This window comes from Populus trichocarpa, chromosome 8 (assembly GCF_000002775.5).
Source record: "Populus trichocarpa isolate Nisqually-1 chromosome 8, P.trichocarpa_v4.1, whole genome shotgun sequence".
Lineage (NCBI taxonomy): Eukaryota > Viridiplantae > Streptophyta > Magnoliopsida > Malpighiales > Salicaceae > Populus > Populus trichocarpa.
In genome coordinates, this window is record NC_037292.2 from 18,896,223 (window position 1) to 18,919,090 (window position 22,868).

At 35.1% G+C, this 22,868-nt stretch overlaps 1 long non-coding RNA gene and 1 pseudogene across 1 annotated transcript; both read left to right on the forward strand.

The window, feature by feature from the left end:
- The first annotated feature begins 1,183 nt into the window (after nucleotides 1-1,183).
- On the forward strand, nucleotides 1,184-2,576 carry LOC112328309 (uncharacterized). Its single transcript, XR_002983058.1, has 4 exons — nucleotides 1,184-1,331; nucleotides 1,583-1,637; nucleotides 1,719-1,821; nucleotides 2,515-2,576. It is a non-coding gene; the product is annotated as an uncharacterized LOC112328309 (long non-coding RNA).
- An 11,923-nt stretch (nucleotides 2,577-14,499) lies between these two features.
- On the forward strand, nucleotides 14,500-21,877 carry LOC18101763 (receptor-like kinase LIP1; annotated as a pseudogene).
- The last annotated feature ends 991 nt before the right edge of the window (nucleotides 21,878-22,868 follow it).

Consider the following 22,868-nt stretch of genomic DNA (forward strand, 5'->3'; position numbering starts at 1 on the left):
GTAATTAAATAGTAGATTGTTTCTAGTCTATAATATTATATATTAGTGTGCATGTTTTTATTTTTCTATTTGAATGCCTCTACTTTTTTATATTTAAATGTAGGAATCTTTAATATTTTTTAATTAAGCATTAATTTAATAATTATATTAACATATATTTAAATAAAGAAATATTTAAGAATTCATGCACTGAATAAAAAATAACATTAAGGATATTTGAACAGGAAAAAAAAGTAAATGTATGATAAACTATTCAATTTATACAAGCTACATTAGCTCCAAAACTATGGTCGTTCTTAGCATCTTAACATGAAATGTTAGGGGTATTTTAGACATTTCTTAACCGTTTAACTTTTGTTCTTAACATCCTCTTACCATTGATTCTATTATTGTCTCCATCTTTTTTAACAAAATATCTCTCATTTACCCCTAGTGTTAAGAACAAAAGTTTCTTCCTTTTGAAATGAATTTAAAATAAAATTAGTTTGGTTATTATAAAAAAAATATATGTTTTGATGATATCTTATAAATATATAATATCATATGATATTTTCATAACGATTGAAATGAATTTAAAATAAAATTTGATAGAATTTTAATTTTTTGATTAATGCATCATGCAAGAGGAGCGACATCAAGAAAAATGTTCTGTTAGTGGGAAAACATAGAAAAAGTCTCAGATTGAACAATTTGAACAATTTGTTAAAATACAAAAAGAGGGGGGAAAAAGATAAAAGAAAAGAAAAGAAAAGAAAAGATGAGATTGTGATTATAGGAAGCCAAAACAAGCACCTGCCGGCTACCATATAAGAAGAGATATTTAATATTTATAGTTTATCAAAACTATTTAATTAATATTTATAGTATAAAAAATAACTAAATAACTCATTTAATAATGTTGATCATCTTTAATTTAGCAATTTTTTTAATTAAAAAATTGCCTTGTTTTCTTACAAAAACTTCCCCCCTTACTTTATTTTTAATTTTTTTTCTTAAAAAACAAAAACAAAATGAAACGAACATATGAAAGAACTAAATTATAAATGAATTAAGAATCCAAGGATTATTATAAATAATTTCTGAAGTTACAAGGACTAATTTGTATACTAATTAACTACATAGCATATAATAAAAAAAGAGGTGGGAAAAAGATGGGCCCAAACAAGCATCCCTCCAACATCATCGTATTTGAATTTGAGATGAAACACGGATCATGTCACTCCATCTTCTAGTTCAAAACCCTAACTCACCACCCCTCTCTCTCTCTCAAACCCAAGTAAAAGTATTCAACACAGATACCCTTTTGAAAGAAACCAAGATTGGGCCAAAGGGTTAGTGAATCTTGTGTGCCTGTTTCTTTAATTTTGCCTTTTGGTTCAAGCCTTCATTTTTATGGGGTTTCAAGAATTTTTCCTTTTTGAAGTTTTGTTTTTTGGATTTGGTGCTAGAGTTGTTAATCAAATTGGGTTATAATCTTTTTTATAAAAGTTCGGCTAATAGGTTTGTTGCTAAAGTTCAATTTTTTTTTCCTTTTCCTTTGGGTTCTTGAATTTGCTACTCAAATTCTTAAATTTTAAATTAGGTTCAAGGTAATGGAAGATCGAGGTGACGCGGGGAGACCTAGATCTGATTCCAAGGTTGGTTTCTCGCTTTCTTGGGTGCTTTTGAGAAGTTTTATGTTTGTGTTTTTGGTTTTCCTGATTTCGGGTTGTTTTTAGTTGGCTGGTGAGAAGCGAACAGGTGGTGAATTGAGAGAGAAATCAGAAGTTGCTCGAAAAAAGATGAATATGCGTGATCTTGAATCTCTGCTGGGGTCTGAAGGTAATATTTTTAAATATGTTAATTGTTTGCTGTTGCTGTTAGGTTTTTTTTTTTTGGACACTGAATTTGGGTGTATCTGGTATGTTAGAATGCAGTTAAGTGGAAGTGCAACAGACAATCTATTACTCCTAGTAATATGTCTGGTTTTTCATTTTCAAAATTGGAGCTTTTCTGCGTTCCTTCTTTTGAAGATTGCACTTATCTTCTTCTGTAGTTTTTTTGTTTGCACTTTTCAAATTGGAGCAGAACTTCTTAATGAAATAGTAAAATGCTTGTTGGCTCAATAATGTGAGGACAAGACCAACAAGAAACATTTAATTAAAAATAAATTACGATGCCTATTGAACTTCCGACTCAAACATATGTTAAAGCCCTTTCTTATGTACTTTATAATGCCACATAAGCAAGCTCCAGTCGCTTGAAAAACAAAGAAGATAGTGACCACTTAATTTTTATTTCCATAGCCCTGATCTAGTGAACATGCTGCAGGGGCTATTCTCTTATGTTGTTCGTATGCTAATTTTATTGTGGTATTATGCAACCAAACTAGGTTCTGGTTGCATGTTATCTGGTCTTTGTTGATAACTTTGCACTTTTGTAGTTTGATATTTCATTGGAAATGCAATATGTTGCGACTTTTTTGCTGTTTTTAAAGGCCCAGGCCATTAATTGCACACCTTTTGTTTTCTGCAGCTGCTTTCCACTGATGTTTCTGCAAACAAAAACACATATCCAGCTCTTGTGATCTTGCTCAAGGTAACCAAAGCTTCTCTAACTATTTTGGAATGGTTTCTTAATTGAAATCAATAGACCATGATTTGCATAAATTGCTATAGTCCTGCCTGTTTGTGTTCTGATACTCAGCATTCCTACTCTGAACATGTTTCTTATACCGAGTCCAATTTTTCCATGGCATTTTCTTATATTGCTGCTTCAGAGGAGGCAATGGAGAATTCATTGGTTTCTGGGTTTGCAGAAGCTTGTGGGCAGGATTTTGGAATCAGTAATGTTGCTTTTTCAGAGTCATGTTCTGTAGAGGGTGAAAACTTTCAAAAGCTTGCAAACCTGCACGCCATCAATGTAAATGAAATTGAAATGTTTGATGACTAGTTATGGAATTTTGGTGGTGTATGATAGACCTCTTACTTTCTTGACCATTAAAAATGTGCAGGACTATCTGGCTTCAAGGATCGAGAAGAGGCCTAGTGGCCATACTGACCTGGTTGTATTATGTTAATAGCATATTAGTGATATTTTAATGCTTTTCTAAAACCAGATGAAAATGGCAAACAAAATCAAAGGGATCCAGATAAGCACTTGAACAAATAAAAAAACAAAGACAAACAGTAAAAGAATTATATATATAAATATAGAAACAATTGCACTTTTACATCTCCATTGAACCCATTACAGTTTTTCATCTCTGTTGAAATGCGTTGCTGCAAGTAGTGCAGGGGTGTTGTCGGGGAAAATAGTGTTGGAGTACGTTGTGGGTGGAGGTTGCATTGTTGGTGGCATGACTGGTAGTGGCTATAGATCTTGCTTAAAGAGATAGCAGATTTGTTGTTTTTGGTTATAGATTGAAAGCACGAGAAAAGAACCGGATTTTGTTAGAAAAAAAGGCTCTTTTGTGTCTAGTACTAAAACCATCGAGTTATTCAATGACCTGCATTTCTTTTTTAAAAAGAAAAGAAAAGGATGTTTTTAGAGTAGTTTTCACTTGTTTGTTGGTTAAAAAGAGGTTTTGGTATGGGCAATGAAATAGATTTTGTTGGATCAGTCTGAATAGTAAAGAGGTTGGAGATTGGGATTTCTATCCCATGCGAGGAAGAAGAAATTGGACTTTGGGGACTTCCCATGATTTTTCAATTTTAGATTTTCAGATCTGCAGTTGTGCAAATCACTAGGAGATTAAGCTCTTCCCATGTGTCAAGTTGAATAAAGAAATGCAGCCTCAACCAGATAAATCAATTTGCACCACCGCTGATGGCTTAGAATGTGCTAATCCGCGAGCAGCAAGTATTTCCAAACTGCATAAAATTCTTACTTAAATACTAAACTTAGAAGAAAAAAAAAGATTAAATTTAAAGAAGAATACGAGCCACTGGATCATAATCTTAATGGGGAACCCAAATAGTGGGCCCACTAATCCACTGGCTCGTGTATTCTTGAAGTTTTTTTATTCATATTCAGCATTACTCTAACAGAGAATAAATAAGAATAGTATAGATTTTTGATTTTTTCTTTTTAAAATCTTTTTTCTATTTTAAAAACTGTTGTGTGTGTGTATATATATATATATATATATATTTTGTTTCTTCTTTTCAGAATATACTAACACTCAAACAAACTGACTTTAATAATTTGGCTTTGACTGGCCATTTTATTTATGTAGGGGCTTATTGAAATTGATGAATTTAAGGTTTGATGGAAAATGATGCATGTCATAGGGGCATAATTGACGCTAGATTTTATCGATTGAAATTGATGAATTTAAAGTTTGATTGACCAGGTTATTTATATAGGGGCTTAATTCATGAATTTTGGATAACGCAAGGACATACTTGTGAATTCAGCCAACTTTAAAACATCCTACTTTGCATGGAATTTATTGCAATGGGTTACCATGAAATGTTGTGACTGTCTGATTATGTACTTATCTTTATTACAATCCTAAATCATACAATGAACTGAGTGTCGATTATTAGATCCTCTTTCTTATATGTATTTAGATGTGATTATTAGGTCCTCCTCTCACTAAGTTTTGAACAAAATAGTTTTAATATGATCAAGTGAAGTTCAGATAGTACAATTTGTGTGTATGCTCATTTGCCATGTTACAGATTTCATAGGCTGAATTTTTTACTATGATTTGTCACTGGCTTCAATGTTCAGGATGACGAGACAACCTTGTTGGAGGAGGAAGAGCTGGCAAAAGCAGATTCAAAGAATCCCATAGAAGAGGTAAAGAACTAGTAGGATGTATCATATTTCTTTGTGTTCCATAACCTTGCGTTTTGGTGAAGAAATCCATGGTTTTTCAACAAAATTTTATTATAACTCCTGATTGTCTTTGCTAGTTTAATTGTTTTATTTTTAATCACTCTACCTGAGATAGCTGCTAATTCACAAATCTCATTGCTGCAAAAGGAGAGTGAAATCCCTTTGGAAATAATTTCTTTCGTTTGATCATCTTTTGTATTTGACAATGTGCTACGCCTTATGCACACTAGGCTTGACAGTAAGCCAAGCCCCTGGCATGCCAATGGAAATGCACATCCTCCCTTGGCACGCCCAAGGGAATGAGGTAATGTGGGTCGGGAAAAAATATCAGACTAAAAGCACTTGGACTTGGTAGTCAGCCAAGTCCAAGGTAATGTGGGTCTGACAAACATGTCAAGCCCAAGGCATTTGGACATGGCATTCTGCCAAGTCCAAGGTAATGTAGGTCTGCAAAACATGTCAGACCCAAGACACTTAGACTTAGCGGGTGACCAAATCCAAGACAACGTGGGACTAGCAAACATGCCAAACCCAAGGCACTTGGACTTGACATTTTGCCAAGTCCAAGTTAATGACCATTATCCTTTAGGCACACCCAAAAGAAATAACCATCCTCTCTTGACACACCCAATGAAATGAGCATCCTCCATTGATACGCCTAAGGAAATGACCAACCTCTATTGGGTCTAACCTTGGGAAAGAACTCAGTCTCCATGGGTTTAGCTACATTTGACATCTTAGTTTCTAATCTTCCTACACCTTTTAGGTGTATAAAAGTCCTTCAAGGACCCACCATATTCCCATAGAGCATTAGTACAGATGTAGCATTAGTACAGATGTAAGGGATATTTATCCCTCATTAAATGTTTTTAGGGTAAGATTACATATTTTAGGTGTTTAAAAGTCTAAGGACCCACCATATTCCTATCAAACATTAATGCAGATGTAAGGGATATTTATCCCTCATTAAATGCTATCAGAGTAATTACATTGCAGGCTCTCCTCTTCATAAAATAACAAGACTCATGGGTTATAAATACATCATGAGACCTTCAGAACAAAGGTTCACAATCTTCATTCTTTACTGCATATATATTTTCAGAGCATCTATCTCTAGAATATAATTGTATTTTCTCTTTCTAAAAGATATTTATTGAAGAATCGGAGAGTCCCCACCTCCACTAAAAAGGATATTTTGTAGGTATTAGCCACAAGCCACCTTGACCTACCAAGCACCAAGTATAAGATATCATACTCAAGTACTGTCATACCTTCCTGCTGCATCACTCTCATGTTTATGATTATAGTTTGTGCTTAACTCACCAAACCCATGACCCGAGTCATGAACTCTACCGGGTTTAATAAATTTTTTAAAAAATATTTTTTATTTAATTATATGATAACAAAAATAGATGTTTGTAAAATTAAGCATTGTTCAATGCCAAGACTTTTGTTTGGGACCGCAATAACCTTGTAGAAAACAAAACAAAACAAATTATGAAATTCAATTCTCAATTAACTCAAGTCAACCCATCAAACTATATTACTCGGAGTAACCATACCAATGTTAGTAATCTTTAATAACATCATTAGTTACTTAATTACTCGGGATTGACTAATCAATTTAAGAAATGTCGGCACCAATGGAACCCCATCAATACCATTAGCTATCCAAACCCGGATAGCTAATCAATGTCATCTGAAATGCTGGTATAAATGGAACCTCATTGATACCATTAGCTATCCAAACCCGAATAACTAATCAATGTCTTCTCAACCTCTCATTCGTACTGATCCCTTTCATTTTTCTTATTAACACAACCTTAATTACCGACACTACGGTCACTAAGCATCATTCACATAACCTTGGTCACCCTTATCATAGTGCTAAGTATCATTGTGATGTATCCTTAGCCACCGACACTACGGTGATCAATTATCTATCATTTCTCCTTCAATATCCAAGTCATTGTGTATACCCCATCCATACCGAGGTATGTAAAATCCCGAGATAAAAAAATGATGATGTAATGAAATGAAATAAAGAAATTAAATAAGAAGAATATAAAAGACATAAGAAGTGTGACTTTAATTGTAAAGAAGAGAAAAGGGGCTGATACATAATTAGGAAGAATGGGGCTATAAATACCCCATTTCTTCCTCTTGTATGGCTGGCTACACCTAGTGGAAAAGAGGGGAGAGATTGTAGAATTTTCTTCATCAAAAGAGAGGAAGAAACACCAAATTTTCTAGGACTATGCAAACCTAAGACCCTTAAGCAAAGAAGACGCCCATTAACAAGGATTTTAACAAGGAAAACAAGTGAAGAAATTGGAGAAAAGGGGGGAAGAGGGTTGGCTGTATGCAAGAGAGAAGAGAACAAAAATATTCAACTAAATTGAGCTGAAATTCTGAAATTTCTTAAGGTATGGACACTAGACCTAATTGTGAAAAACAATTTGAAAATTGATTAGGAATTATGCACCGATTTCAAATTTCATAAATTAGGGTTCTTGAATGAAAATTAAGGGAAGTGCAGAAATTATTAGAATGAAGTAAGTTGAGCTATCATAAGTTGTTTTGAACATGAAAAACATGCAAAATTGTTAAGGAAAAATCAATAACTTAAGGGCTTGAATGGTCGACCATGTGAGGGTTAAATGGGGAAAATTGAATTCTAAAATTGTGTTGATAAACTCTTATAGCATGTGTATTGTCATAACTCATTTTTGGGTCACTTCCAAATTCATTTTCCTTTTCTTCAAAAAAAAAAAACAAACAAACTGCACAGTGCTGCTTTAAACAACACTGTGCAGCTTCTTCTCCCTTGCAAATGCAGAGACAGGGGAGAAAAGGATTTTTGAAATGTTTTTCCCGCTCTCTCTTTACATCCCACTTGCATAAAACTGACAACAGCCCATGCTCCCACATACCCTGCCAACGTGATAAATAAAAGAGAGGGACACCATGCCCTGCAAACGGCCGACCACCTTACCCTGCAGAGGTAAGGTAACCCGCTTCCCCCCTGCACCATGATGGGACAGAGCAGGGGGGCCTCCCTCTTTTCCTGCTTATAAATAGAAGGGAAGGAGAACGAACTGAGAGGGCCGGGTGATTTTTTGGGCAGAGAGAAAGACAAGAAGAGGGAGGAGAAATTTTTTGGAGAGAAGAGGGAAGCAAGCTGCAGAAACGGGGAAGAAAAGGAAAAAAGGAAACAGAGAGGGGAGCTAAATAAACAGACACGGGGCAACAGAGATAAAAAAACCCAGACAAAACAGAGCAGAAAGAGGAAAAGCAGAAGAGAGGAGAGGAAGACCACCACAACAAACACCGTCGCTCCGCCATCGTCATCACCGCCGGCTGCCATCTTCCTCCCCCTGCTGTAACACTGTGAAGAAGAAGGAAAACAACAGCACTGGTCGCCACAACCACGGTGCCGTGACTCCGCCATTGCTATTCCTCCCCATCGCCACCACCTTGAGCCACAAAAAAAAACAGAGAAAGGGAAGCCCTCAAAGAAGCGGGGAAGAACAGGAAGTGACAGAGGAAGAAAAAAAATACCAGAGAAGAAGAACAACCACAGCTGCCACCGTGCTTCCTCTCCACCGCCACAGCACACCACCTGACCGCCGCTGACGACCCCGAAGAGACAGAGGAGAAAAAGAGAAGACAATGAAAAAAAACAGAGGAGAGGGGGTTGAGAAGAGAAACAAAGGAGACAGGAGAGAAGGAAGGAAAACGCCGCCAGCAGTCGCCACCACCCTTGCGGCCTCCGCTGCCGCCAGCGTCGCCACTGCTCCAGGTAACTTTCTCCCCTCCCCTGTCATTTTTTAGTTGCTCATCTTCATTTGCATGCAGAACGTGAGCAATTCACGTTCTGCAGCAAATGAAGATTAATTAGCTAGTTACTGTGCTGTGCACAGTAACTAGCTAATTATATTTGGTTGGTTACTGTGCGCAGCACAGTACAGTAACCAGCCCTTTCATTGGTTATGGGCTGGAACATTAGCCCAGCCCACTCGGCTGGGCTGAGTCCAGCCCACAGTATATGGGCCAGGTCAGGCCCAGCCCAGGATGGGTGGGCCATGTCCGACCCAGTTTTTTTTTGTTGTTAAAAGAAAAATTAAAAAATATTTTTGGAATTTTACAATTTTCCCGCGTATTTTTATGTTATTTTGATTAATATCAAGCAGTATTTTTTATGTTGCTAAAAATGCAAAATCCGATATTAAAATATTCGGTTTTCGTCAAAACTTCAAAAATACAAAAAAAAATAAAATTGTTTTATGCATATGGCCAAGTATCTCAAAACTAAAAAATCATATTGTGTTTTTCATATACCAAAAAACAATGTTTTAGCATGCAATTTTGACTTTAATAACCAGTTTATTAAAGTCAAGAGAACATTGGCCAAAATTTCAAAAACAACAAAAATTTTATTTTGTTTGTCTTTTAGTATCCGGGGTATGATATTACATGTAATACGTATTTCGGATATTAAATTTTTTTTTCCAACGTTAGAACGGTTAGGTTCTACCCTATTAAGATAAGAACCTCCTTATTGAGGAGGGCTTTTCTTGAATCTTAGATAGATAGGACCAACAATTAGAAAATACGACCAAACCTTAGATTTGGATTAGACAAATAAAAGAATGCAGCTTACCTTAGGTAGGATATATTTGGGGTACTAATACCTTCCCTTTACGCAACCAGTCTCCGTACCCGATCTCTGAGACCAGTTAGGGTTCCTAGTGACCATAATACTAGGTGACGACTCCCATTCTATTTTTTTCCACTGATAAGAGACAAGAATTCCTTGTCTCCCCATATTCACCGGAATAGATATCATACCACACTTGATGATGAGGGTGGTGGGCGATCGCCGCGACGCTGCACACGTGCGACATGTATGATGTAAATAATGGGTAAATGCGGCAAGCAAATTTTACTAGAAAGAAAAGGGGAACCCTTAGTTCCCTTAGGCCAAGTTCGGTCAAAAGCCAATTGAGAGGAGGGAAGAGGAATTCTGGTATATTGTGTGCTCTTGATGCATGAATTAATTGTAGAGGAAAGCTCACTAATAGGGAAAAAGCATGAAAACTTAATAATATGGGACTTCACAAGTTTAATGTGTGTTAAGTAAAGCGGAAACAAAATTATTTAACTATGGGTATAGCTTATGATTTTGGCATAGAAGGAATCATAAAATGTAGGGAAAACATAGAATATAATTGTTGTAGAAGAAAAAGGGAAGTGAGGATAACAGAAAACTTATTTAGAAATCGTCAATGAAATTTGGGCAGATTCATCGCCCCTCTTCTAGAGAAGATTCGGGCCTCAGAACGATAAAATTTGGGGAAAATATCTTATATAAATTGTAGCTAGGGATGTTAGCTTTCCAACAAATCCAACCTCGCTTGATTTGGAATTCTAGAACACCAGATATAGATAAATGTATAACGAGAGGTCGAGTTGCTACCTCTATTGGCAGATTCAGAATTGATAATCATTTCCTCTGTCTATTAGAAGCATCTCGTACAAGGTTTTCTTTGAAACACTCCAACCTTCTTCTACATGGTTTTCTTTCTTTTTGATCAATGTTTCCCTTTCCTGTAGGAAATTCTGCTTCTTCTATCTTTGCTATTACATTGTTAACATCAAACCAATAAAGTTATTTGACCATACCATACCTAAATAAATTGAGTAAGAGTGACTTCAAGTAAGAACTGCTCACCAAAAGCTAAGGGAACATAATTAACATATCATGTGCTTTATAATGGAAGACAGAAAAACAAACTTCAACAAATTAAAAGATAAGCCATTTCGGCTTATATCCATCATTAATTGGTCAAAAAAAGCTAACCTTTTATTTTAGCCCTGACCCACAACACTTCAATTTTCAACTAGTTTGCACCTTCCACACTTCCGATTGATATAAAAATCCAATTCTTTCATTACTAGGTAAAGCATTATAACTAGGCATCAAATCATGCAAAGCTGCACAAAAAAGAAAGAATACATTGTAATAATTTCCATTTCCTTTATAAGATAAAGAAAAATGTGGTGGGGGGGTCGATGCCCCCAACTTGATACAGTTTACACATAATGATTCGTGTAATAATAAATATGCAAGCTTTGGTTAGCTGTGTATCCCAAATAAAAAGCTAAACTCCAAGTAAAACAATATATTCATATAGTTCAAGACAATACTCCAATCATTTATTAGATAAGAGAGCATAAAAGTTTGAGAGCCACATGTGACTGCAAAGAAAACCTATTGGGAAGAAGCAATAATATACTTCCCAACATAAGAATACTAACAGAAATTTAAGGAAGCAATCCTCTTCTTGAAAACCTTTGATATTTTATATGATGAAAGAAGAATCAAATGAAAAATATCATGTACTGATATAACTAATTACAACAAAATGTTTCGTCCACTGTCATACATATGTAAAAGGGTGATCAACATATTAACTTAAAAAGTTTACAAAGAGCAAAGAAATAATCAAATATTTAGCATTCCAGTTTGGCATAGCCCTCACTCTCTTCACGAAGAAGGTTAAATTTTGTTTGCTGATAAAGAAGACGAGTATTTACCCTGACATGAAAGCAATAGAAAAAATATCAATTGCAAGCATGATGAAGTATCTAACGAAAATGTAATTTAAATTACAGCAAGTAAATATCACGGTCAAAGAAAAAATAAAGTTGCTGGTTGATCTAGCTATATCAGTTGAACAAGCAGAATCACAATGTTTTCCTCGAATTTCATTTGATCAAGTGCAAGATCAAGTAATCATCTAAACATTGACATAATTTCTTGTTCTATCATAGGTGCAATACTACAACAAAATCCAGAGGATGTGCATGAAAACTAAAATTATTGAAAATACAAGGATAGATATACCCAAATTTAATTATAGTAATAGCTCCAAATTCAAAACTATAGTTTGTGCTTGTTAACATTTTAATCTATTTTACCTCTTTGCCCTTCAAGTCTTAAGCCTTTATCTTTATCATTTTAGCTTCCCATAAAAATTCCTCCTGCAAATAGAAAACCAAGTAAAAACTCACTTTAGTTTTGTCAATTTTTTTTTGTGAAAAAAATGAACAAAGTTAACCCGAAATATCTCGGTTGAAATTTATACAAGAAACCTGAAATGACTCAAGATCCTGAGCAAGATGAAATTCATTTCATTTAGTTTTTTTTTTGAAATAGTATGAAATATACCATCCATTCCGAGTGAAACAAAACTAAATTTACAATCTTAATTGAGATTTAGATATACCGTTTCTTAAAAAAATGATGGATTTCAAAGCATCTTGACTCCTTTTTTTTTTAATATTTTGCTTTGAATTAAAATAACTAAAAATATAAAAAATGTTAATTAAGGATATTAAATATTAAGTACTTATTGAAATTTGATTTTTATAAAAAAAAAGTTATATGCATGATAGCTATCATTTAAAGTAATATTTTTTAAGATAAAAAACTACTTATTTTATTTAAAAAAATAATTATTTACTATCTTAAAATTATAAAAATATCTAAAATACAGTTCACCTTAATTTTTCAAACAATAGTTTAGTTTCTTAAGCATTTAATTACAAGAATTAATATATGAAGTAATTTATTCACGCTTTTTTTTTAATATTTAATTTAAATTATATTTTAATTCGAACATCATAACAACATGTTAACAAATATTTAAATAGGGTAGTGTTTGGTATGCTGGACAATGATGGATAGGACATGATAATATTTTATGAAATTGTTTGGTGCACCTTTGGACAATATAAAAATCAATTTTTGTCTTGTCCAAGGCTGTTCTAGTGAAGAAATTTTTGTCTCACTAAAAAGGGCAGGACAAGCTTGTCCAATGCTCTAAACAAGGGTTAATGTAATTGATTTAGGTCAACATAAGAATAAAAATAGTTATTGTCATAGTTTTAAAACCAGATTCGTGGGTCAACTCGGGGCCAAGCTTAGGTCATGAGTTGGGTTGACCATTGACACGAGTCAATATAAGGATAACAATAATTATTATCACAGTTTTAAAACCTGACTCGGGAGTCAACCCAAGGCTAGGCTCATGTCACAAGTTGGGTCATCAATTGGCTTGGATGAATATAAGGATAGAAGTAGTTATTATCATAATTTTAAAACCCTACTCAGGGGTTGACTCGGGATCAAACACAAGTTATGGGCGGAGTTGACCATTGATCGAGTCAATGTAAAGATAAAAAGGATTATTATCACATTTTTAAAACCTAACCAAGGAGGGGTCGACGTGAGACAAGGCTCGAGTCATGGGTCAAGATGGTCAACCCGGTTTGACTTAAAGTAACGCAAAAATAAAATGGTTATTAGACAAACTTCCATAAAAAACTTATAGTACTATATTAGTATATATTAAATTATGATAAAGGAAGTTTATATACTAATAAGTTTATAGATAATACTCAGAACCATATATAGTATTGTGTTTAATACCTGATGGTGTACTTTATCAAAAGAATAGAGAAAACCCATAAACCAATTTCTCTCTTCTAAATAGAGATTTAAAAGATTTCTCATCGATGATTCACGTGGATTACCATTGGAAGCTAGACAATTGGACAGCTTGTGGTTTGCAACAACTTGGCCTCTAAAGAATTATTCAAAGCTAGAGAAGATTAGATCTTCGGGTAATAAATTTCTAAACAACTTTAGATTTTTCTAATGAGATCCTAAAGACTCCAGAATATTATTTTAAATTTATTATTTTCTCTGCGTGTATGAGTTTTGGGAACCCAACAGGTTTTTGAGAAAGCACATTAGTGACAACTTTTGTTTCACCTATTCTGTTGAATATGGAGAATATTAATTACATCAATACATATCATAATTGAAGATATATATTTTCATGTTATAGTTAAACATTTAACATAAATTTTCTACAGTATCTTATTCATTTATTTATTTTATAATAACATTTTATATTATAAAAAAAATAATTATTGATATTACTATATATAAAAAAATCTCTCATTCTGTTTGGAAACCATGGCATTATCAGATAATGTTTTTAAATACTATTTTAATAATTTTATTTGAAGAATATTTTATTCTAAAATGTAAAAAAAAGAAGAAGAAGCTGACGAGCCATTAAAAAAAAGAAAAGAACATGCACTTGACTTTGATGCTTTTTTGGAAGTCGCGAGATTCAACAAAGTGTTTTATGATGCTTTGGTAAATTATATTGCTAAACAACGAAAAGTTTAAGGCTAATGACGATTATTATTTGAAAATAAATAATTAAATTTCAATTTGTATTTTTCTTTTATTTCCTAATTTTTTAGAGGGAGCCTGTAACAGTGTCAAATGTGCACGAGGTGCACACTTCGACAGGCTGTCCAAAACAGTGTCTAGGGGTGCTGGCAGCCATGCCAACAGGGGCATAAATCAGCAGCGCAGATTTGTGCAGCTGTAGGTTCGTCAAAGGAAAATCGGCAGCGCATATTGTTGACGAACATGGGCTGGACGATGGAATGTCCAAGCCAGGCAGCAAAACGCGTTAGGGGGATAGGCTGATGAGAACTAGGGCTGTTGCGGAATTCGACAGCGAAGACATTGGCAGCTTGCACGCAGATGCGAATTCGGCAGCGCAGGAATTGGCAGCCTGCACGCAGATGCGAATTCGGCATCGCGCAACGGCTTGTGCAAGTCGTTGGTTCGACTTGGCACGATCTGAAACTTGGACGAAGGACTGTCCAAGGCATGTGAGTGACTCAATAGATGACGCAGCAAGAGCTGGTAGAAGGGGCTGCCAGGTGGGCATGCAGAACGTGGGTAGTGGCAGTTATGGATATCCAAGATCATGGGATCATGGGGGCTGAACATGGGGGCTGACCAGGGGTTGCTCTCAACCCACTAAAGATCATGGGGGATCATGGTGGGGAAACTTCCCATTACTTGGTAGATAATGGGGCCACTATGTTCATGGGTGCACATGGGTGAGATAGTGTCCCACTACTTCCTTAAAAGTAGGAATGGGGGGTGTACCTTGTAAATGCTTGTCTATAAATACTTGTTGTAGCTTTTGGTTGAGGGGGCGGCATGTATGGGCATGTAGCAGCATGCGTGGGGAATGTTCAACATGTAGGGGCATGCAAGAATATGTAGAACACTAGTTAGAGATAGCTTGGTGTAGCATGCAATCTTTGTGCATTGCACACATACGGATTTGTGTATATTTGCTTTGTGTACGAGATCAATAAAGGTTGGGAAATAGTTCCTGTAAAGCTTGTTGTGCACTTTGATTCTTATTCTTACTTGTGTATTCCGCTTGCTTAGTTACTAAGCAAACACGAGTGGAATTGGCGAGGGACTAGACCGTCGCATAGGTTTATTCGCGTAGCGAAAAATTACCCCGTGACAGAGCCCATGAGCATATGAAACGTACAATTAAGCCCCACATTAGAAATAACATTTGCTTTAAATAAAAGGTAAAGAAAACAACAAGATCAAAATTGCACATTAGGCGGCCATGTCTAACTATAATAATTGGACATATTCTATAGAAAAAATATATAATGTAATATTTAAGAATAATAAAATATAAATCACAAATTATATTAAATTAAGTTCTTTAAAGGCTTGATGATGAATTGCACTGGCCAATAATCAAATTGGTATTTGCACGCTACATTGTCGAAACGGCATGCATGTTGCTGCCAATGCTCCGAATCCAGGCATGTTATCGATCGATACTATTCCACAGGATGCATGTTTTAGCAATGCACACTGTAATTTGCACGTTACAGACTGTTTATTTTTGTATTTAAAAGTATTTTTTTTTAAAAAGTAAATTTTTTTTATTTTTTTATTTTAAATTAATATTTTTTATGTTTTCAGATTATTTTGATTTGCTGATATCAAAAATATTTTTAAAAAAAACATTACTTTAATACATTTCCAAACGAAAAACACTTTGAAAAGCAACCGCTACCACACTCTCAAACACCTTTAACCAATATAAGTCAGAGATTATTATTTTTTAAAAAAATTTGATCCCCCGTTTGATTTTTTATCAAGTTGGTTGTTTTTTTTAATTAAATACAATAAAATAACTCAAAAATACGTTTGTGCTAGAAACACAGGTATTATCATTATAATAGTTTTTATTCATAGTTAAAAAGAAAGTAGTTATCTTTTACCAGGAAATTTAAAACATCCCTTTAAATAATTAAAGACAGTTTAAATAATACTATAATAAATAATATAATATAGACACACACACACTTAAAGTTTACTTCTAATTCTAAATTTGATACGAAGGATTTAGAGGGTTAAAGTATTTTTTAGGTATTGAAATTTATTAGTTCTAAACAAGGTATTTCTCCATCATAAAAAAAAAATATTCTGAATTTATCGAAAGAAACAAGAATGCTGACTTTTTTTTTAAGATACATATAACAATTGGTTGAATGAGAGATACGGGGATAATCCTTTGACCCGTCAGGATCTTGATCCAGATTTGTGGTTGGAGACAAGATCGTCCAAACCTGATAGAAATCGGGTGTGCTGTCTCTCTAATACTACGATTGAGGACTTACGAATGGCTCACAGTGTTTTAACTATTGGATACTCGCAATTAGTTTTGAGCACTCAAACTCCAGAATTTGAAGTGATTTTAAACAAACGAGTTGAAGCTCCGGCAGCCCATATTGTTGCTCAAACAGAATGACTCACTGCTAAGATGCTCAAACTCCACCGATTTTCCTTTGATGGAGCTTGAAATCAAAAGAACTTAAGCATTAGTGCTTAAAAATGAAAAATTTGTGTGCTTTGATGAGATATCTTGTTTTAAAAGAATTTTTTTTTAATGCTCTGCTTCCTTTGGTTTTAGCCTTTTCCTTTCCTTTCATTCACCTCACCTTAACCTTAGCCCCATTACAACAAAAAGTAAGACCTCTTGATTCATGCATTGCTTGTAATATTTTAGTAATGGAAATGAGATTGAAAAGCAAGTTTATGATAGAACATATTCATTGAATGAATTTGAGAAATTTAAATACCTAAGCCTTAAACACGTGAGTGTTGGAGTGTATATCAATGAGAGGACCTATCACTTTGGCATGACATAGATTTCATTCCCAATAATTAATTGAGTTTTGAAGTGCGCATGTAAATAAATTCATAAAAATTTATATTTTTTATCCTTCTTGATTGTATTCTTGTTTATAATGCTTGTACTCTTGGACATTGATGGGAGATTAAGAGATTAGTCATAGTTATTTTACTTATTTAATTTAAGTTTGATTTCATCTCTCATTTCTTGAGGACGAGCAAGAGCTAAGTGTGGGCGTATTTGATACAACCTTATTATTTGATAGTTTTACCCACATTTACCCAGTATTTTGCCTATGTTTTATATATAAAATTTCTTGATATTCTTTGTTTTATGTTTTGAAGACACTTTTGGATGTAAGATTCAAAAAGAAGTAAATTGGAGATAATTGACAGATTTTACCTTTGATCGATGTTTTGTGCAGAGCTTGAGCTCTAGAGGTCGAAACGAAGTGATTCCAATGGCATTAGGAAGATAATATCCATACCTTTCTATATATACATGGAAAAAAAAAGCATGGAAATCGCAGCTTTCAAAGTCAAATCTCATATTCTGTCACTATTGACCTTCGGCCATTTCGACTTGAATACTTGAGCTACAGAAGTCCATTTGATGCAAACTCAATTGTATTATATTCCTGACTCAAAGACCTAAATTTGTTCTTCATGTTTAGAATCAAACTTAAATTCTCACCAAGAAGAAATGTCTACTTGTTTCTGTTGTCTGCCTCTTGACCAAGAAACTACAAGTCTAGTTTTACAGATTTGAAAACTTTGTTCGCTCGGCATATGCTTTCATGTCAAATACCATATGGCCTGGGGGTTGAGAAGTTGCTATTTATGGTTTTTAATGGATGGTTTTTAAGGAAATATTTATTTTTAAATGCTAGTGTAGTCTACCAATTATTGATAGCATCTCCTATTGCTGGAGTTGAAATATCTTGGTGAATCAACCGTGTCTTTTATGTTATTTCATGCTGAATGACATGGTTGGAAAACATAACTGCTTCTTGAAACTGTGATGTTTTTCATGATCATGGACTAGAAAAACGCAGGTGAGGCAGTGGCTCAGAAATCAGGCATCTTAAATTCAACCCCCCTGGCTAGTTGTGGGGTTGGGTGGGTCTCATGCGTTCATGGGAATCAGTTTTGGATTTGATTCAAAAGTGAGCCAGGTTGATGTAATACCCTTACTTTGAGAAGGTCATCTGAACTTTCTATCCCTTACCAAAAACACATATTACGCTTTTCCATCTTTTGATACTCTTGAGCAAAATAAACTCCCTTTTCAAAAGGGGATAATGATGTGTTATGGACATTAGGTAGGTAGGTTGGGAGAGTGAGAAATCTTCTTATGCACATTTTGAACACCATAATGATGTCCCCCTTCTATTCTTTTGGCCTTCCTTCTGTTTCAAACGTAAGATTCCTCCATATGGATTACTAAAATGTTTATGGAACCTTCCTTTACCAGATGATAATACCTTTTCAACCTCCGTTACCACCACTGGTTATTGTTTACGTCAACACAATACATGTAGATGTATAATGGATTGGTCTTATTTTTCCTTTGATTATATTAAAGATGTAATAATCTGCTGTGTTTTTGCCAATGAGTTCCTCTCAATCTCTCACCAATTAATTTTTTTTTTTCTGGTTCAGGTATTGCCATCGTTGAGGGAGAAGCATGATGAATTTATGTTAAGAGAGCTAGTTAAAAGGTGGGCAAACCATAAAGTCATGGTTAGGTGGCTTTCTCGTTTCTTCCATTACCTTGACCGCTATTTCATTGCCCGGAGGTCACTTCCACCATTTAATGAAGTTGGACTTACTTGCTTCCGTGATCTGGTATGTCATGGCTGAGTGCTATTGTATGTTTTTTTCTGTATTCTGTGTTGACAAAGGAAATGTTTTCTTTCCATTGCTTCTTGAGCCATTGTCCCAATTGAAACTACATTTTATTATGTTTGCTAACTTGATGATCCCCTTTCAAAAAGATACATCATAATGTAACTTTATGGATCATGTCCTTTGACTCCAGGTGTACCAGGAACTGAATGGGAAAGTGAGGGATGCTGTAATTTCTCTGGTAGGGTCATATTGTTTCTCCTAAATGTATAGTTTGCTTTTTTTTTTAACCCATGGACAAGTTAGTTAGCATGATTTTCCTAATCAGATTGATCAAGAGCGTGAAGGAGAGCAGATTGACCGAGCTTTATTGAAGAATGTTTTAGATATATTTGTTGAAATTGGAATGGGACAGATGGATTACTATGAAAATGACTTTGAAGCAGCGATGCTTAAAGATATAGCTGCTTATTATTCTCGGAAGGCATCAAACTGGAAGGCATCAAAAGCTTTCTGATTTTGGGCTTGCAAAGCTTGGCCCCACTGGGGACAAGTCACATGTTTCCACTAGGGTTATGGGCACTTATGGTTACTGTGCTCCTGAGTATGCCATGACGGGACAATTGACTGTAAAATCTGACGTCTACAGTTTTGGGGGTAGTGTTCTTAGAGCTGATAACTGGTCGTAAAGCAATTGACAGCACTCAACCACACGGAGAACAGAACTTTGTCGCATGGGCACGGCCATTATTCAATGATCGCAGGAAATTCTCAAAATTGGCAGATCCACAACTGCAGGGACGTTATCCAATGAGAGGACTCTACCAGGCTCTAGCTGTGGCATCCATGTGCATCCAGGAGCAGGCTGCTGCGCGTCCTCTCATTGGGGATGTGGTCACCGCACTTTCTTATTTAGCGAACCAGGCTTATGAACCTAATGGTCATGGCCACAGAGGTTCAGGGGACAGGGATTAAAAAAGACAGAGAGATGAGAGAGGTGGACAGTTATCAAGGAATGAGGAAGGTGGAGGATCGGGACGCAGATGGGACTTGGATGGGTCCGAGAAAGAGGACTCACCAAGAGAAACTGCTAAGATGTTAAACAGGGATTTAGATAGAGAACGAGCAGTTGTTGAGGCCAAGATGTGGGGAGAAAAAATCAAGGAGCAGAAAAAAGGAAACCCAGAAAAACAGAAAAAAAGAGAGCACACAGAGAAAAACAGAGACAAACTCAAGCAGAAAACCCAGAAGACCAACGTTAATGTCACCGTCTTCTTGATCGCCTCCTGCAAATCAGAAAAAGAAGAACCTAAACAGAAAGCCGTCACCTTCATCATCACAGAAACAAAAGGAAAACAGAAGGGAAAGTCATACGCAGACGAGAGTAAAACCACTGCGCTGTAAGCCTCCTCGCCATCTCCAGAAGCAGGTAAGCCGTTCTCTTCCATTCACTGTTGTTTTAAATTGTTCAGTTGCAAGAACTGTGCGAAGGTAATTTACCTTCGCACAGTTGATGCACACGTGAAATTGCTTCACGCGTGCATCTGAATTAGCCTAGCCGGGCCTAGCCCTGGGCTGAACTGGGCAGCCCTAAAAAAATAAAAAAATAAAAATAAAAAAATAAAAAGTGTAGAATTTATATGTATTAGAAAAAATATATTTTTATCAATTTATTAATTGATATCAGAATCGGAAATAAAAAAAAATATACTGATTTTTTTGTATTTATGAATTTTACGCCAGAGTTGAAATTATTCATGGTGGAATCTTTACCAACGCCAGAGTTGAAAATATTCGAGATCGAATATTCATTGACACCAGAGTCAGGAATATTATAAACAAATCATCATAGTATAAGCGAATAAATGTTTAGCAATTTACGACAAAACCAGCAATGCAGTCTGCCTCAGGCAAAACGTTTAAGAGGTGATAATATCTTTCTTTTTACGTAACCAGTCTCGTACCATATAATCTCTATTGACCAGTCAGGTTTTCTAGTGACCATAATACTAGGTGGCGACTCCTTAAATAAGACATTTTTCCTAAAAAAACAAGATGCTAGAAATCTGTTTTTTTTCCATAATCAAGAAAAATTTTAAGGCCACCGCGATGTCGGGTGCGACAGAATGACGACTCCACTAGGGACCTTAGGATTAAGCTTTGTCTTTTGTCTTATTATTGCTATTTTGTTTGTTGTGTTTATTTGTTTATTTTTCCTGCATGTACTGTTTTAGCATGCATCCTTGTTTATGTTGTCATGCATCACTTTTAGAGCACACACTTTACAACCTAGGATAAGTGGGGGAGTAACGGTAACCCAATGACTTTAGCTTGGGTAAGACTCGTGAAACTATCCAACTCTCGCTTGATTGTTTACTTGGAAGTGATTGATATGCCAAACTGATATTACTCAGGGCCTCTATCTTTACACTACTTGTAAGCCTCATATCGACCTTTCAAGGACGATCACTGAGCATGTGAGAGACCTTTTGAAACTAGATAATGACCAACCCCTTGATGCACTCAACAATTAGGATCTTCCTACTAGGTTGTCACCCCGTGAAGGGAAAGTTTGCATTTCATACGCATTTTTTTAATCAACATTTTTGCATAAATTGCATGATTTACATTTAGCACGTTGAAATATAGGTTCCCCATTGAAACCCACCTATAACAATCATTTGAGAAAAGACAAATGGAAAACGAAGAAAAAGCCTAGTTGGAAGCCCAACACCAAAAAGAGGTGGACAATCTTAAAGAAGAAGTTGCAAGGCTTACTAGTCTACTCGAATAGGTCTTGAGAGACAAATCCGGAAAAGCAACACATATAGCTCAGCGTGAATCTATGCTCGTAGTATAGGATGTCTGTTTACATCAGGGTTCAGAGACAGATAGAGACCAGTTAAGCTCAGGGATCAAGAAGGAGCAAAACCACGTGAAAATGACATTTATTTGTTGAACCCCATTTATATCTATCTAGTTGAAGCTAAATACGATATGCTTAGAATCCGACAGAGCACGCACACGTGTATGCGAGTCTTTCATACTACCTTATGTGGTACTGGTTAAAGTGTTTGACACTGTAATTCAAATTTTTATATATATATATTTTTTAGGAATTTTTTATATAATTTTTATATGTTAATATTAAAAATTAAAAAAATATTAATTTTTTTAATTAATTTTTTTATATAAAAATATCTTGCAATGCATTATCAAATACATAAAACAATATCACAACCTTTTATTTTATATAATTTTTTATATTTATTAATTTGCATTCCATCACTTCTATTTTACTGTAGTTATCACTATCTTTCTAGCTTTTCCATTAGCAGCCTTCTCCCACCTTCTCCCTTGACTATGTATTATTTTATATATTATTTTCCATTTTTTATTCACAATAACATTAAGAGAGCACTAATTAATAACCTACCTATATTAATAACATCTCTACCTGTTCCCTCCATCACCTCTCTGCAGCTTCTATCTCATCCACTCTCTCTATGCATCTTTTAATTTTTCTCCAAATAAATTTCATATTATTCCCCCATTTTTCACAAATTAATAACAAACAAAACACTAACAATAAGAGACGATCAGTAGTGATCATAGGAAATCGAGGACGACGAGCAAGGTAATTTCTTCTGGATGGTGAGAGGGTTATAAAGAGGGTGGTGAGCTTTTGTTTTGTCTTGTTAATCTTTCCTTCTGGATGTTATCGTTTGTGTTTCTTTGTGTGTACCTGCAGATATTAACAAATATATTAACAAATATATATGCTTAATAGCCATTGGTAAGGAAACTTCTGTTACGAGCTTTAAAGTCAAAGAGACCCAGACCTCCTTCAACTTTAGGCAGGCAGAGAAATTTCCATGCAACCAGGGCTGAGCCATTTCTCCCTATGTTCCCCGCCCATAAAAAATTCCTGCAGATACTGGTGAGGCGATGAAGAACCACCTCAGGCATAGGAAAAATGTTGAGCCATAATTGAACTTTCCCAAATAGCACTGATCGAACAAGTTCAAGACGACCTGCATATGAGAGATGTTTGCCAATCCAGCCTTGAACTGTTAATTCC